General features: G+C 40.9%; 1 long non-coding RNA gene across 4 annotated transcripts; it reads left to right on the top strand.

Moving 5' to 3' along the window:
• Positions 2,598-6,756, top strand: LOC110430028. Of its 4 annotated transcripts, XR_002447224.1 has the most exons (6): positions 2,598-2,819; positions 2,903-3,103; positions 3,207-3,276; positions 3,613-3,732; positions 4,353-5,668; positions 6,397-6,756. It is a non-coding gene; the product is annotated as an uncharacterized LOC110430028 (long non-coding RNA). The 4 variants fall into 4 exon arrangements; XR_002447223.1 differs by having other exon boundaries at positions 2,911-3,103; positions 3,207-3,732; positions 6,397-6,753; XR_002447221.1 differs by having other exon boundaries at positions 3,207-3,732; positions 6,397-6,751.

The following is an 18,738-nucleotide window of genomic DNA, read 5'->3' as shown; positions in this document are numbered from 1 at the left end:
ATGTCCTAGGTGAATTATTTCTGTCCTAGTTAACTCATAGTCCCACGTAGGATTGGAGGAAGAAAATTTCAAAAGAAAACACCAAAATATTGGTATTTGTGATGATATATTGTAACAATAATTGATCATTATAAATATAAATGTATTATATTTATTTTTAAAATATTATGTTATCCTATTTAGTCGTTGATGCACACTACCGTATGCCCTAGTTAGAGGACCATGTAGGATTAGATGAAAAAAATTAAAAAAAAACACCATAGTTATAGCCCCATATAGGATTGGATAAAAAAATAAAAAAAAACCAAAATATCAGTAGCCACAGGGTTTGAACCTGGGACCTGCCGACAATTTCATCCTAGGCCAACTGCGCTCGCCACTGAAAACCAATCCCTTTTTCTGCTAGAGGGGAGTGTTCGACAGTTTTTGTATTCTGGAGTTTGGATACTGGCAAAAAGAGATCAGAAACTTGGCATCTCAGTCTGCTGACCACATTCGCACGCATCAGGCTGCAGGTCCGTTGCTGGCTGCAGCTCCACGCCCTTGACTCTGCGCCGACCAAAATCGCATCTCTTTCTCCACGATGGACGCCGCCGGCTGGAGATCCACACCCCCAATTTTCTTTTCAGTTTTAGCTTTAGTTTTGTTTATTCATTTAATAGGTTTTTCAATATGTATTTTTTGTTTATTCATGACTTTTGTAGCTAGGACCATCTAGGGTCCGGTCAAAGTATTTTTTCTGAAAAATGCAATGTTTGACTTGGTCAAACTATGTCAAACTAGCCAATAAAAGACCTCAAATAAAAAACTTTTGAATACAAAGGAGTTAGACCTCACCAAGGTCTACCTTTGATACATTGCATTTAGAAAAGTTCTAGTAAACTCTAGTCACATTTTTCAAAAACCCAAGGCGTGACTTGGTCAAACCTGGTCAAACAAGGCACTAAATGACCTCAAATGAAAATCTTTTGAATACAAGGTAGTTAGAGCTCATAAAGATACACATTCCATACATAGGAAATTTTTGCATTTGAGAAAGTATTTGTAAACTCTAGCCACAATCTTGAATCACACATAGACTTTATGAAACCATGTGCGGGACTTGGGGATTTAGAACTGCACTTTCATAACGCTTTGTCAAATGCAAAAATGTCCTATGTATCAAATGTAGATCTTGATGAGTGGAACAAACTTGCTATTCATGACTTTTCGAGTTGGTGCCGTCTAGGGTCCCGAAAACGTGAGTATAGCCGTGAAAATTTGAAATTTCAAAATTTGAGTGGTCCAAATCCTCTCAGATGAAAAGTTGACCATTACACCAAATGTGTGTCCTGATGATCTGGACAAACTTTGTATTCATGACTTTTGTAGGTGGGACCATCTAGGGTCCGGTCAAAGTGTTTTTTCTGAAAAATCCAATGTTTGACTTGGTCAAACTAGGTCAAACTAGACAGTAAAAGACCTCAAATGAAAAACTTTTGAATACAAAGGAGTTAGACCTCACCAAGATCTACCTTTGATACATAGTACAATTTTGCATTTGGAAAAGTTCCAGTAAACTCTAGTCACATTTTTTGAAAACCCAAGGCGTGACTTGGTCAAACCTGGTCAAACAAGGCACTAAATGACCTCAAACGAAAATCTTTTGAATACAAGGTAGCTAGAGCTCATCAAGATACACATTCCATACATAGGATATTTTTGCATTTGAGAAAGTGTTTGTAAACTCTAGCCGCAGTTTTGAATCACACATAGACTTTATGAAACTATACGCGGAACTTGTGGATTTAGAACTGCACTTTCATAATGCTTTGTCAAATGCAAAAATGTCCTATGTATCAAATGTAGATCTTGATGAGTGGAACAAACTTGCTATTCATGACTTTTCGAGTTGGGGCCGTCTAGGGTCCCGAAAACGTGAGTATAGCCGTGAAAAATTGAAATTTTAAAATTTGAGTGGTCCAAATTCTCTCAGATGAAAAGTTGACCATTAAACCAAATGTATATCTTGATGATCTGGATAAACTTTGTATTCATGAGTTTTGTATCTAGGACCATGTAGGGTCCGGTCAAAGTGTTTTTTTCTAAAAAATCCAATGTTTGACTTGGTCAAACTAGGTCAAACTAGCCAATAAAAGACCTCAAATAAAAAATAAAGGACTCAAAATATATTGTTATGTCGATTTCAAGAATTTTCTAACTAAATTTAGTTATTGTTATAATTATCTGTTGAATTACCATAGAATAAATGTGATAATATCTAAAATTGTTTAGAAAAATCTACATACTTGCATGTCAACGTGATTTTAGTGTATAATAATCCCATAAAAAATTCAAATGATTTTAACAAAAGGCGTAAACTCATGTAAAAGCTGTGATTTATATAAGGATCATATATTATTTTTTGTATTTTAGAACTAATTAAATCTATTTCTACAAAAAAATTAAAAAAAAAAACAAATAACCCAACAACATAATGAGAGGTCGGCCCAATTGTGTTTGGCCCATGATCTTATGGCTGTTGATTTGCGATCGGATGGCAAGCAGTACTCTCACGCTATATAAATATATGACAAACCCTAGCACTCACTCCCTCCCACCCCTCACCAGCCGCACCCACCGCACTCCTTTCTTGGAGTCATGAAGTCACGAGTGCTTGGCGGTCGGAATCCGGTGGCCTTGGCGGCACCATGGAGGACCCTCCATGGTGGACCTGTGGAGGTAGACTATCAGGATCCGGTGGGCCTTGACGAAGCATCGAGGAGCATCCATGGTGGACCTTTGTGGATCTATGGAGGAAGGAGATCCCTTCGTTCAGGGTTAGTACTCTCCCTCGTCTCTCCGCCTAAATCTCCTTTGGCTTCAATCACCGCTGATCCTCTCCATCGCTTACCTCATCTAGTTCTCTAGGATGGCGCAGGCACTAGCATCTCCAGACGGTGGCGCAGGCCCAGGCGCTAGCACGAACAGAGGAGGCTCCGACTAGCAGAGGCACAGGTTTGAGCAGTAGTAGCTCCGACCAGTGGAGCAGGAATGGGCGCAGGGTAGCTCTGTTCACATCATGATTGGTTGAAGCATGTGATTTGGTGCCGGCGGCCACACGGTGAGATGCATGCTGAGTGATTTTGTATTTGATTTTTTATTTGGCCTGGTTGCCTATGAAGTCTTTGACAGATTGCTTGACTAGTGCTTTGTGTATGGTTTAGTTTGTTATGTGCTCACAGACATTCTTCAGGGCGCCAATTGGATTCAATCATCTGCGTGCAAAGATGGAAGGTTTGTGATGAATGTCTGTGAGCATATAACAAACCACGCAAATATCTGCAAGGATTTGTTGCTCGACAGCTTTACACTGCATTATTAGTTCTCTAGAAACTTTTTGGAGTATCAGATCCGTGAGATTTTATAGTTGTAGGATGTATGTGCTTGTTGCTATGATTAAAGAATCGTCTGAGAGAAAATTAGTAAATAATTTATGCTTATTGCAATATTTTTTTGTCTCTTGCGCGTGAATGTCAATAATCTATTCTAAGTGTTCTGCATTTTTAATCCACTATTTCTGTAACAAGCGACAACCTGATGAATTTGACATGTCCCTTTTTTTTTGCTAAGTGAGGCTTTGTTACTAGGGATGTGGGCAACAGTATGTTACCAACTGGTGATCTGGTGAGGTGAGGTCCTGTCCTGATGGCTGATCTGTCGTCCCCAACTATAGTGTTCTGATCTGTTGAGGTGAGATAGTCCCTAGTGATTAGTGAAGTCCTGCTGGCAACTCTAAAATACTTCATTTTATTGCTTCAGTGCATGTAGCGTTGCTCATCTTTAGTTCTGCTCCATGTATATAGTAGAAGTGTTATGTATAGCCATACCATGTATGTACAGGATGCTTATAGAGTTATGGGTGGCCCTCTGATTAAACTATCTAATACAGAGAAAATGGCCTCCACATGCCAATATAATTATTTTCACAGATTTGGTAGCCGACTACCTGCTATGTTACTGGTTCTTTGTGTGTATTAGCTTAGTTTCACTATATGTTTGCTTAAGGATATATGTGGTTCTTATTGCATTGGTGAAGCATTTTAGAGTTCCTTGCTATGCTTGTAAGCTTCTTGTTGTTTCTATGACAATAAACAGGCTCACACTATATTATTTTGAACCCTGCTGATTATTGTTTCTGGTTGCATGTTTATCTCTGAATGTTCCACCTATATATTAGCTGTAGCAAACTCTGAAGTATATTAGCTGTAGCAAACTCTGAAGTTTTCTCCGAGTCTTTGAACTCTTTTGTACCGTAGGACACTGCTGCAGCTACATAGCATACTTACCCTCTTACTCTTTCGTTTCTGTAGGTCCTGCAACTGCAAGGTATGCAACAAAAGCTTTAGTTTACTCGAGAGTAACACACTCTGCAACAACAGCTTTAGTATTTGGTCTTTGGAAGTTATAATCAAGAGAAACATGAGCCTAGTCTTTAGAGGTTATACCTGTTGTGCAGTTTTTTTACTTTAGTGTACACCATTACTGAGTTGCAACGGGTTGTACCTTGGGTTTGAACTTGTATTCTCTTGTAAAGCATTATTTATGAATTATGAATGAGAATTATGTATGGTTACTGTAATTATTTAAATGGTTACATGGTTTATAATATGTTATGATTTTTAAATGGGCTAGCCCAAAATATGGGCTTGAATTGTAATGTTGGGTTGTGATGAAAAAAATAAACATCAATTTGTAGATGGGCCAAAAAACATTTGGGCCAATTGGGCTAGATGTAAATAAAAATAAAAAAGACCCAAATGTGAATTGCCACGTCATCTGCCATGTCACCTGTCATGTCATATGTGCCATGTCATTATACACATGGCGTTATTTTGTTTAATTTGTTATGACGAGTTTAGTCTCGTCATTACATCGATGACAAGAGAACTATCGTCACTATATCGATGACGAAGTCTTGTGGTGGTCATAGAAGCTGCTTAGGGACCCACCTTCTGTGACGACAACCACTTCATCATTGTAGGCAGGTAGTGACAAGAAACAGGCTGCTATCGTCATAATCTAATTGTCACAGAAGCCCAGGATTCTTGGGGGTGAGGTGCTTTTGGATTTGTACTACGAGAAAAGCTGCTTTTGGGCAAAAGCACTTGTGGCTTTTGGGCCCTTTGGTTAGCTTTTGGCTTTTACAAAAGCAAAAGCAGATTCAAAAGCCCAACCAAAGGGACCCTAAAGGTGGACCTTTAGTCCCGGTCCACGGAACCGGGACTAAAGGTGGGACATTTAGTCCCGAAACCTTAGCCCCGGTTCTGTAGCCGGTACTAAAGACGCTTACGGCCCGGGGGCTAAAGCCCTTCCCTGTACTAGTGTCCAATCGAAGAGGATAGCATCTCAGAGCAGGTCCCAACTGGTACAAGAAAATGGATAACATGAGAGAGATGGTGATGCCCTATTCATCCAGTCACTCAAAATACTTAATTCGTTTTGATAGATATGCATATCTCATGTGTTTGATTTGACATTTTGAATTTTCCAATGCTTTACAACAAAAAATAAATTGTACCTAATCGTTCTATTTTTTCATCCTATTTACCAGATCCGTCCATCCCACCTTGCTTCTTAAAGGTTTGTCAGCTGCTGGAATTTTTGAAGCTCGGCTCAACCTGAAGTGGTATGCTTACATTTCTTCTACCAATACTCCAGTCTTTTTTTTCTTGGTTTTTATCATTTATGCACTATAAAAGTTACTGAATATTTGTGTGCTTAATTACCTGTAAATAAGTTGCACATGTGCTAAGAGATTGGAGCTTTGAAATATCAGGTTTTGTTTAGGAGTTCGGGACTGTCTATAATTTTAGTACTCCAGTTTTTTTTTTTAAAAAAGTGACCCCAAAGCTACATATTATATTGATAAAGAAGTTAGACCCTGAAAACTTGATATGGAAAAGCTGCAAGATTTATGTATATTGCATAATGTATTCAGTCACTACCACGGAATTAAAATGGTTTGAACGTTGTCTCATATGAACTTTGTGCTGTAAGAAGCATTTTAGGATTTCTCTGATTACGTTCTAGATACAAACTTCAACTTTAGGTTTCCTAAAATAATATCTGAAGTTTGCTTTGATCTATCAGCTTGTCAAGTTCGTGATCCTGGTTTCAGTAGTCTATGGGTGAGTTGGCTGATTTATAATATGTAAACAGTAGCCTTTGATGTAGTACAACAGTGCTTAAGGGGCTCATAGTTTTGGACTTTTTCTAAGCTGAGTAATACAAATTCATTTTGCTTATGGACTATTGGTTTTTATTTAGAACTTTCTTGCATTATCTTTCTAGCTATAACACCACCTACATATGATTACACAAATACTTATATATTTGCTCCCATGTCTGTCACAGGGTAACATGTATGGTGAAATCCTAGGTCCTGATGTGAGAACCAACAGTGCACTCATACAGGGGATGACATCTACATTATCAGTAGTTTCAGAGTTTGAAATGCAAAATCGGGTTATAGACCCGTTGACTCCCGCTATATGGTTGAATTTATAGGTTGCACAAAATGGTCTTTGCTGTCTCGGTGTGGGACTATTCATGTAAAATATATAAGTACTATTTGGACACCCTCTATGTCTGATATAACATATAGGGTGTGAACATCTTGCAGGTGTTAGAAATTCAGCTTGAGATTCGGCACGCATGCATGTTGTCGTTTGTTCAGCCTAACTGTGGTCTGGGTGGTGGAAACAAAAACCTCCTATGATATTTTCAGTTTGTATGAATTAATTATTTCATTCCCAGAGCATATTCATTCTTTATTAACATTATTGAATTTACCCGATAGAGTTGTGGCCATGACTCGTGCGCCTTAGAGCTGTGACCATAACTCTGCGCGCATAGGTGCGCGCAAATCACTAGTACCTATTAAGAGCCCAACGCTCTAAGTAGCGCAGCTATAAACGGACTATCAATCTGTTGCTTTTGGGCAATCTTGTTAACCCATTGCATAAAAACTGAGCGGTGCTCAAAGGTTATATAACAACGCTTCTCAAGAAGTCACATAATTCTCATACAAACAAATCGATTTGATATAGTTTTGGTTATGTAACAACATACGGGTACTGTACTTGTTTAATAATAAAATATAAAGAGATGAAAACGAATTTGACTGTTGTTACTGGATAGTGATGCATAAATAAAGAGAATAAAACAAAGAGTAACCTGCCCGCAGCAGGCTGTGCTCTCTCCGCGCTTTGTGTGACCATGGGTCCTGGTCAGTCTTGAACCCGAAGAACCCCATGGCGAATGCTGCAGTGGCGAGGTGGAGCATGAAGAAGCACAACGTGATGCCATTGGTGTACTTGCTGAGTTGAGCCACGGATGTTTTTGCTAGCCGCTAAAGCTTGTCATCTTCAGGCTTAGATTAGCAGTATGTCATATTCAGATTCAGAGATTTGATCCCAAGCGGCTTGGGTGGCTCCTGGGACTCGCCAGATGCTGCTGCAGCTGGCTGTCCGCTCACGCGGTGGCGGCTTGGGCGGCTCTGCGTGGCCTGCTTGCTCGGCTAGCGGCGGCTGGGTTGCTTGGCACGACGGTGCTTGCACATGGCTGCCCGCTCGCTCGGTGACGGTGTGGCCGCGCGCGTGGCTGCCTAGCGCGGCCACCGGTCCTTAATTTCCCACCTTGCGCGGTCGACTGATCGCGTGCTCGAGTGGCGGCGTCGTGGCTGGTTCGCTCGCCCAGCAATGATGGTGCTGCAGGCACGGCCATCCGATCATTCTCCCTGTTGGGACTATTGTGAAAGAGAGTTATGGAAGAGAAGGTGCTCGACGAAAAAATATCAAGCTCCCGAACCGGTATGGGCCTGCAGGGCACAACATAGAAAGTTTAGGGACCCAAAAATACACTTTGAGAGTTGATAGACTCAGATGACACCTCTCCAAAAGTTAATGGACCTGTGGTCCATTTTACTCTAAACAGTTGAGGAGACAGGTGCCGTCAAGACCATTCAAGAACATTTTTAGATCTAGAATGGGTTCCTATATCAAAGTAATAATGGTTCTTTCAAATCATGTAGCGCATCTGATCGTGAGGAGAAATAAAATGTTACATCATTTAGATGACAAAAAATGTCCATTCCTGGTTTTCATGTAAATATAGACTATAATATACGCTTTAGTCTGATCTGCATGATCCAAACCCAATTTAGAATAACCCTACCATCAAAGTTTCACAATTCATTACCCAAAAGTAGTTGTCACTATTTGCTACATCACTACTAGGTATTTCAAAAATAGTAGTAGTAGGTTATTGGTAATGTTGACACAACGATAGTGCATGAGTTGCAAACAAACTGACATGGCACCGCTCTATAAAAAATTGTCTAGCTGGTTTAGGGAGTGGTTTTCTCGGGTTGAGCCCAAGAACACCAAAGGACAATAAGAATCATACTTACATGGTGAAGAACAGAAGGTTACGAGCAAACCACGCACTAAAGGATAATGATTCGTGTTTACATGCCAATTAACGGCTAGGTTGTGGACAAACTAGCAAAAAACTATTCAGTGTCAAACATATGGGTGGATTAAACCTGTAGATTAGCACTTCCGACTAACCCCTTGACTGATTCCCTACATTAGGTAGGGGCTTGGGTGCTACACCCATTAGGATCGCTTGCGCACACACTAGCTAGTCGATAAATGCCGTCGTGGGTTGTAGGGCTCGCACTTCAGGGGAAGCCCCGATCACAAAGGGGATAAGCTAAGAGGCTAAGTCCCCACTTGGTTAAGTGACCTTATGGGTTGTAGGGCTCCTACTTCAGCGGAAGCCCCCAACACCAAGGGGATAAGCCAAGAGGCTAAGTCCCCACTTGGATCACCCTCGTTCAAGGGCTTGGAGTCTTGACCAGGCTAAGGTACTTCCTAACCTCAAGAGGGTCATCCTCGAGTAAGCGTCGCCATGGCTACTTTGGCCTAGGCTTGGCCATGCTCTGACCTCGATCGATGCCAGGAATAGACCCTGAATTCTATCGCATCTGGAGCCTTACATACAGTGTAATGCCCCCAGAATCCAAACAACTCTGATCTATCTACTCTGTTTGATGAATGAACCACACCTATCACCATCAAACTTATGCTTTCATTCTTGCTTCACATAAAAGGATTAATCCGAGGATGGTGGGATGGACTCTAGAAGCCTTATATGTTGGTCTAACCCACCCTAAACAACCAAGGTGGGACTAACCCCCTATAATATCTCATTAACATGCAGATGGGCCAAATTTCAAACTAGGCTAGATGTGACATACACCCCGCTCAAAGGGTCGGACATCCTTGTCTACGCAACACACCCACAACTGGACAAATGATGACTAAGAATGTTCCCTCTTAGCACCCATGACCATGTGTCTAGTGCTCGCACATGTGTCATGTTGTGCAGCCCGTAGGGCCTACATATGCAATGAACCCCATGTCCGCCCCCTGACCTGCATGTGCCCGTCGCCACCAAGGTCAGCTCTAATATCATCTCTAATGCCATAGAGTCGCAGCTCAGATCCACTCTACATGGTGAGTGTACCACATTTATCACCATCCCACTTATGCTTTCATCCTCACTTCACAAAAAATGATTAATCCAGTGATGGTGGGAAACTCTACCTTATATGTTGGTCTAACCCATCCTAAACAACCAAGGTGAGACTAATGCCCCCTCAAAATATCTCATTAACATGCACAAGGGCTACTATGGACCAAATTTCAAATTGGGCCAGATGTGACATACAGGCAACACAACAAGAGTCCTAGGGGACTATTTTATTCATTCTCTAGAGGTTGTGTCAGCCACTTCTATTGCAGGATCACACCCCAAGTTGTGATGCATTTGTGACAAGAATCCCCACATGGTGAAGGCCTCTAGGGTAGCATAGCAGCCCCTCCACATATGGGGAAATCTTGGCATACAAAGGAAGCCAGGAGGTGCACCTAGGGAAGACACAACAATGGCAAATAGCACCTAATGTTCAGCACCCAAGGTGGAGTTGGGACATTGGTAGCCCCCTATTACAAAACAAAGAGGAGAACACATGTTGCCGCCAAAGTAGAATTGATGAGTATGATGAGAAACCCTAGGAAACAACACCACATAACACTAAACTCCATGGCCTGCTGGTATATGAGATAGGGCATGTGATCCAATAGAAGCGATCAACCCTATAATAGTTGAGAAGCATCCCATGGTAGGCTGAGTTGGCTCCTCGCTCGAGCCACCGAAACCCTAGAATTGTAGTGTAACACACCTCAACATCTCTTCCTCTCTCGATCTTGATCTCTTAGTTGTAAGAACTTTGATTGAGCATTCCTAACACAAAAAACAACATTGTTGGATGTAGAGCCCAAGTGCCTAAACAAGGATATCCCTTGTTGTAATACCCGATTTTAAGGACAAAACCAGATATGCACCATATGTGAGTCTTAGAAGTCAAATCTCATATATAGCTACAAATAAGGGTAATATCAAAAGACAATGCATAGATATATAACGTACTTAGTATAAAAGAGATAACCTTTATTAGCAAACAGCGGATAGACAACTCCGAACTTCGGGTATTAACTTCTCTCTACAGGATCCAACTGACTGGTTGATCACAAGCCTAAACTTCTCCTGAGGTTTGGGGGAAATAGCAAGAGTGAGTCCATGTCGAACTCCACAAGTATAGCAACTAGATTGTATAGCTCCCACAATCTCATGATCAATGTGACATAAATTATGTAAAACATTAAACAATAAACAATGAGCATATTTAACACACAAGAATCATCACCCTTAATGTAGATGTCCCCAAGGCCGCTCCTGACCGTGAGCTCGGCTAGTATACTAATTTTAACACTCTGCAGAGGTTGTACATCTTTACCCAAGAGTCATGATTTACCCTTTCGCCCGAGGTGATCAGCCTCTTAACCCACTACCAAGGAAGGTCGGCAGGGATCACTATGAAGCCTTTCAAAAGTTCGTCTAACATGTTAGGGCCGCAAGGTTTCCTTTGCGCGCAGATATAGATGCCCTCCTTCCAAATGGCACAATGACGCGCAGCCTATACACGTAAGGACAGGGCTCGCACTATACCCAAAACGGTTCAGCCCCTCCGCCCTTTCGGGTAACCTCTAACAAGCTAGAAAAGGTCTTCATACTGAGCTAAAGCCAGAGCCATTATAGCCCTCATGGTTGCACTGTTGTCCCGGGTGATCACGTACAGATAAATCATCAAGTTGCTAAAAAGTCATTTTTATCATTTATTACTTAACATTAATCCAGTCACACGATCATGGTCACAGAAATAAAATCCAAGTGCTATACTTGCCTTAAACTTAGATCCTTCTTCAAGTCCAAACCTTCAAAGATCTGCTTCTGAGTCACACTTATATCTCACCGACTAGACAAGATCATAAGACACCACACAAGCATCCGTACAGACATGCATAATTAAAACAATACACCAATCAATAAAAAGGTTTGAAAACTAATCTACGCATTACTATGAGCATAAAGATGTAAAAAGTATTCTAATCGAAATAAGAAACGACTATGAAAAGATTTAAATTGTAAAAATAATCATGTGAGAGCATACATTCGAATTTAATATGCGTGTTTAAGCAAAGCAAACTTATATAATGTAAAAGCATATATATACAGGCGTCATGAGTCATTTCAAATGAGATAAGAAGAAAGAGAATACAAGCTTTTTAAAAGTAGCAGAGATTTATTTGCAAAGAAAACTAAATCATAGCCTAATTAATTATATTTTAATAAAGCGCTTTGGAAAATATAGACCAAGGAACGACTATGCTGAAATTTTATATATTCAAAATTAAATGCTGAATTTCTACGCAGGGATGATATATATATATGTATGTCACATCATCAAAGTCATTAGCCGATTAAATAATGTGTCATACCATTATCATTGCAAGATGCAGCTGACACGATCACTTATTTTCCCGGTTCTGCATGGCTGGACGTAAACAACAGTGGAAATTCCATGCACGCAGCCGTGGCTCCTGGTTCCGTAGCAGTCGGCACCTTCAGGCGATGGAGACTTGGAGGGTCATGGCGACTTGCAGATAGCAGCGGATGAACTTCAACAGGATGGACTTCCCAGCAACCGAGTCTTTCCTATCATGCCGACGACAGTTTCACAAGACGACGAGTTGACGAGTATCGCAAGAAGATGTATACGTCGCGACAACAGGATTTCTTCGCTGGAATAGCAAGAGCACGACGAGCTAACCAGTCGCAGCAGATCTGCACCTCTTGGAACTTGGCGACACGTTGTAGAGAAAGAAAGAGAAAATATAATTTTATTTTACTACCTTAGGAATTTTTAAATTAGAGGCTTTCCATATGGTAGTTTTTTGTGTCCTTTATCTAAGGGGCTGATACATATATATATATATAGGGAGAGAAACTCTCCACCTCCACATCAACTAGTGATATGGTACTAATAGATTTGTAACCTTCATCTTTACTAATAGGCCTAATTATTATTAAAGCCCATTAGTAAATAAAACATTTGGCCTTTGAATCATGATGACGTTGGATTTGAGTAAAATTAAGAAATTATTATTTTCGAAATTAATTATTTTCATGGATAAAATAATTCTAGAAAAGTCTAGAATTAGTAGTTAAGCCACGAAAAGTACTCCGAAAGCTTCGAAAATTTGGGAAAAATTCTCAGAGATATTATAGAACATGAGGAATCCAAATAAAGTATTTGGAGCTTATGATAAGATTGTTTGGAGCATCTAAAAATTAGATCATGCTCACAGAAAAGTGAGAACAGAAGCTGAAAAAAAAAATTTCCGAAAAATTTGTAGAGAGTGCTTGATGGACGAGGAAGTAAAAGAAGTGCTTTGAGTGACAAAGAAAATATTTTAGAAAGGTCCTAATAAAAATTTGAGCTTAGAAACAAGGAATTTGGTTGTAGATAAAAGATAAATAAGTGCCGAATAAGGAAGATCGATCTACTAAACGTATTTTAAATATTTTTCTTACTATCAACACATAAAGGAGCAACAAGCATCACATCAAAACATATGCACCAGCATGTATGCATAATAATATTGCTAAGCCTTATGATAAATTTTAATTTAATAAAAAATATTATTTTTCCTATATTTTTATGAGCACAAAAATACAAAATTAAATAATTTTATCTATATTTCAAAAGGAGTAAATTTTAGGGTGTTACACTTGTGTTGTCAATGCTTAATCCACTAAATATCGATGGACAATGATACCATAATCTAGTACCTCCTGTTGCCCCTATCAAGCTCGGAGGGTGTGAATCAAGTAGCTAGACACTAGCTACATCCGCAACTAGACCAACCACTGCTCGATTGTTTTGGAGAACTTCCAAGTTATGTACACCTACCTTGGAAACTCTTGGGATCTATGCAACTTCATGCAGAAGCTGGGTGAAACCCTTCGAGAGTACATGCAATGCTTCTCCTGCTAGTGCAATGAGCTGGCCAACATCATTGACGCTAACATCATCAACGCCATCACCTATGGCATGACATGTGAAGCCCTCGTCCGCATGCTCAGGCATGAGCCTCCATAGATGACGCAGGTGATCTTGGATGTCACCACCATGTATGCTATGGGGGAAGAGGTTGTCCTATCCAGCTTCAAAAATAGAGGAAAGGTTGTTGGCCCTAGCACAAGGTAGACAATAATGATGACTCTGTTTTCCCTCACATTGATGGTGTCTCATGATCTTTGTTGGGATGTAAGCCTAAAAAGTACTGCGACCATGGAAGACGACCCCATGAGAAGTCAATATGGTCAAAACCACAGTGCCACAGTGTCTGTGGTGGTCCGATGTGGTGAGTCCCGGTCGGTTTCTACTTGTTGTCTGTTTGATCATTGACAATGTGCTCCCCATGAAGGCGCTCATGGATGGTGGTAGCAGACTCAACATTCGACAAACCTAGGTACTAGGAGATATTATCAAAAGTTGTGAATGCTCAGGCCGCTTCGCCATCTGTATTAGAGTTTATGGGCCTTAATATCACTTACGTCCCCCGTACCACCATCCAGTCTTCGGTGTTGGCCGACTTTGTGGCCGAGTGACAGAGGTCCAAACACCACCCGTCCTAATCAAATAGGAGCACTAGCCATGTACTTTGATGGCTCCTTGATGCTCGATGGAGTGGGGGCCAGGATGCTGCTCATATCACCGAGTGGTGACAGGCTCTGTTACGTCCTTCAACTAGAATTTTGGGCCACTAACAATGTCATGCTCTCAAGGTGCATGGCCTCTATGTCCATAGAGACTCTGAGCTAGTGATCAACCAAGTCATGAAGGACAAAAGGATGGAAGCATCATGCAAGGAGGTACTAACATTTTTTTTGCTTTTGTAATTAAGTGGTATCCTTGCTGGATCTTGATTACGAGTAGTAAGAGTACCGTGGTTACCAGTGTTAAGAGTACGTCTGTCGTGGATAAGGGTTACAACTAACATTCAAGGAAACTTGTGTTAGACATTTAAGCAATTTCCATATTAATTTAATCCAGAATAATATCCGTATAAACATGATGACATACAGATAATTTATCATGGCGATGATATAGTCATATATTATCAAATAAATCATTCTAGCATGATTTAAAACATGTGAACATGGCATATTTAAATTATGTATTATAGCAGCAAGCATAACAAAAATATAATATATAACAAGTATAACCGGATGTTTATAAGCCATACGAACACAATGATCTAGAGCATCATAAAACGATATAACAAATATGATGAAAATAGTAAGGTACAAGTTGAGAGTATACCTAGAGGAGGGTCCCGTGTTGAGGGCATTGGAGACTCCATTCTCACTAGTACCAGCCATGGGAGCAGTGAGTTTTTTTGATGTCGTGGACCTCAGTTGATGCAGGAAGATGTTTTGCAGTGCCGAATCTCACGAATGCACTATAGGAAGAAGATCATGGTGATAGAGGGAGCAGTCCCATAGTCGCTTCCTAAAAATCTAATCGCCCGACAACCCCGAGCTAGATTCTCAGACGAGCGCCGGTTCTGGAGGCACATGCTCTCCTGATGCTCCGTGCGCGCGGAGGTACGGGATGGGGAAACCTTGAGGTAGCAGAACTATGGTTTGTGTGCAAATGTTTTTGGTATTCTCTTTAACAACGGAATGAGACCTTTTTATAGCCAGACAAGACAAGCAGACATAGGAGATAAAGAAACAGGAGAGACCTCACTGAATTAACATTGATAGGAAAACTCTCATCTAGTAACTCACACATTAGAAAAGAAACTTCCATCCAATAATTTTTGTCACTAGAATTGAAAACTCCACCTTTCAAGACTCCTTTTTGAACCAACATTAATAATCGAAACTCCTACTCTTACTCGACTTAAATGGCAAAACATCCCATGTAAAGCACGACATGCATGCATGTTCGCCTCATCTCCCATCACAATTCCATTATGTATTAAACCATCGTATGCACGTTATTTGTACTGCCATAGAATTATTGATATATTAATTATATTATATGAGTTATGCCCATAATATATCTAGCTAACAACTTGTTTAGTAGGCTGCGGCCTGCCAAACTTTCTCTATATGACCACGGAAACTATATTCAATATACTTTATTATTAATTATCTCATTATGAATTATAAATCTCTAAAGGACAACCTCTTTATGTAAAAGTCTTGCAGTCCCCCTCCTGTGGCTATGACGATTTTTTGAGGCACTGTCTTAGTGCGATGGGCATAACCGTGAAAGGTATATCACTATATTCACTTTCTTCGAATGTGTGATTTTGACTTATCTCCACTTACTTTTTTTGCCTGATGCCAAGCACAGCTCCTTTTTAGTTGATGGTCTCAATTCAACGAACCCCTTGTACTAGAGTGTCAACAAATGTTCACTAATGATTTCTCACATGATTATATTTTATCTTGATCTGATGCTTGATTTCCAAATTAAAAGGAAGTCCAGCAGCCCAACGAGCATATATATACAAGAGAGATTTTTATATGCTTAAAAGACTAAATAAAGTTTCTCTAGCACTAGCTAGACTGGTATGAGCTGAAGCATCCACAATGAAATCTATTTTTTTTCTGTTTATTTTATTTGAAATCCACGGAGTCTCTCAATGTTTTCAATGACCGCAGTTCACTTCTTTGGAGGAGCCGTGTTGACGGTCCTTAAATACCAAATTGAACTATCAAATAAACAAGAAAAAGGATCTCAATGCAACCAACACCCAGACTTAGGGTTTTATCTAACAGAATTCCACGAGTTTTGGTGTTTGTCTATTTCTGCAGAGGGTTATCAGAAAATATGGAGGAAAAGCCCACACATCGGGTTTAAATAGAGATATTAAGATGTGCGGCAATTTTCCATCATCTAGAAGACTCCAGAAGCCACGCGAACGAGCGGAAGGCTGAGCGGGCCCGGGGGCAGGGCGCCCGCCCTCCCCCCTAGGGCGCCCACCCTAGCCTGAGAGCCAATCAGGCTCTGCCTCGCAGATCATGCTCCACTGACCTAAGGGATCAAGGAAAACCGCTTGATTATGGTCGGTTTGATCTGACGGCCCACGTTCATTTGGGAGGGCTATATATGCAAGGCCCCTGGCCCCTGGAGGAGAGCAACTCTCAAATCCTAATTCATTCATTCATCCAAGGAGAACTAGAAGGAGTCAATCTTCGATTGGTTTCCGGATCTGTCATGAATCCGTAATTCCTCTATTGTTCTTCATTTGTTCATCATTGTTCTTCAATATTATGAATATGACTTTGCTCTATTTCAATATATTGATTATGACTTTGCTCTATTTATTTATATTTGCAATTATATCGTTCTTAGTTTATCATGGTTATATGCTTGACTTAGTTAGATTGGAATTATATACATGCTTAGGATCGTATAGCGTTTATCCATGTGTACAGTGGGTAAATGATAAGTATTGTGTAGGCGTGGTGCCTATACCGTATTTATCTACGATTGTACCCTATATGCCGGATCGTGGGGTGGTTCGCGGTGGTGACAGCTCCATTGATTCTTATATAGTCCCCCTCCCGTGTATAGGGCAGGCAGAGCAACATTATTATAGGGGAGTGATTGCTATGTTTCTTATCTTCCTTGATAATATCACTATGCATCGGCGTAATCTTGTCTCGCAATGATTGCCAAGTATAATTGCACTAACTATGATATGCTAGACTTTATAGTTAAGAATAACTTAGGAAATATTCTTGTAGTTCATCCTAATTCTATGATAATGACTTGCTCGAATATCTGTTGAGGTGCTTATCATTATCATATGTGGCTAGTTATGCTAATCAGGATAGTTATCTTTGTCATCATTTATATTTTATCTATATTTTATGTGACACGTACCCTGTATTGATGAGATAGATGAATGCTCTCTATTACACATGCAATGATACTCAGTTCCATATTTCAATCCATCATTATTAGTAATCCCTTCCAAGTGGTAAAAATATAAATAATGATACATGGAATACTTCCCGGTTAAAATGCTACATCATTATTAATCTATGCGCTTGCAGATCCCATTTATTATTTATCTAGATGAGCAATTGCATATTTCAATACCGTGTCTCTCATGTCATGCTTGGGATGACAACTTGGCTTAAGTGGCATGAGGGATAGGTTCGGCATTTTTGGCGCCGTTATCAGAAATAGAAAACTAGGTCTACTTTTGGTAATGACGTTAAGAATGCCCAACAACCCCTGTGTCGCCCACTGCATAGGTAGCTCAGGCGGCAAACTTAGGCACCGCCGCAGCCAACCAACAACATCTTCTCTGCCCTCACCACTACCGGAGGGTGCAGCCGGGAGGTCAGCACGTCCCCCAAGGACGGCGACGGTGAGGATCTCACCCAGGAAGGTCGTGAGCACCTCCGTGCAGGGACTGTGCTCGGTGACTGGGATGGTGTCGCGGTCGGGCATGGCGGACAGGGAACAAAGAGGCACTAGGAAGATTCCAGAGGGGATGACGATGGCCAGAGCCACTAGTTAGGTCCTCGGTGGTTGGATCCTCCTGGGTGGCTAGACCTGGCTCACACTGATCAACGGTGGCTGCCTGCCGACAGTAGCGGTTGTGGCTGGCCTGTCTCGGTGTGGGGAGTCATCAGCACGATGGGAGCTGTTGGCGGGTGGCCAGATCTACACAGCCTAGGCCCACATCACCGAGGGGTTAGGGTATGTGTCGAGGCAGCGAGTTTGGCAAGGGTGGCTACCAGCATCAAAGACAGTATAGGTGGCTCGGTTGGACAGGGTGGTGGCTGGTGCAGTGGATAGGTCGTGGCCAATGCTATGCAAAGGGTTGAGGTGCCATGGCGAAACCTTTGCCCCTCTTGGGATAATGACGGTGATGTCGTGGACAATGCTTTTTTCTTCCTTAGAAGCATCATTCGATTGGTCCTCTTCACTTTGTGCGGCTTGTCTTCCCTGGGTAAAAATCTAGACCTTTGGTTAGGCGATGGCGGCACTAGTGGAGTCATGTTCTGATGAGGACATGATACCTTCAGATATGACCATTGATTATAAGGTGAGCTCACTACTATATTTGTATAGTAATTTTTGGTATAATTCACTTGGTTTCACATGTACATGCTATTATTTGCTTGTAAGTACAAATGTGTCTCAATGTGCAAGGTCATCATAGTAGAATTTTAGTTCACTAGTGA

This window comes from Sorghum bicolor, chromosome 9 (assembly GCF_000003195.3).
Source record: "Sorghum bicolor cultivar BTx623 chromosome 9, Sorghum_bicolor_NCBIv3, whole genome shotgun sequence".
Taxonomy (NCBI): Eukaryota; Viridiplantae; Streptophyta; class Magnoliopsida; order Poales; family Poaceae; genus Sorghum; species Sorghum bicolor.
This window is presented reverse-complemented; position numbering and strand designations above follow the sequence as displayed.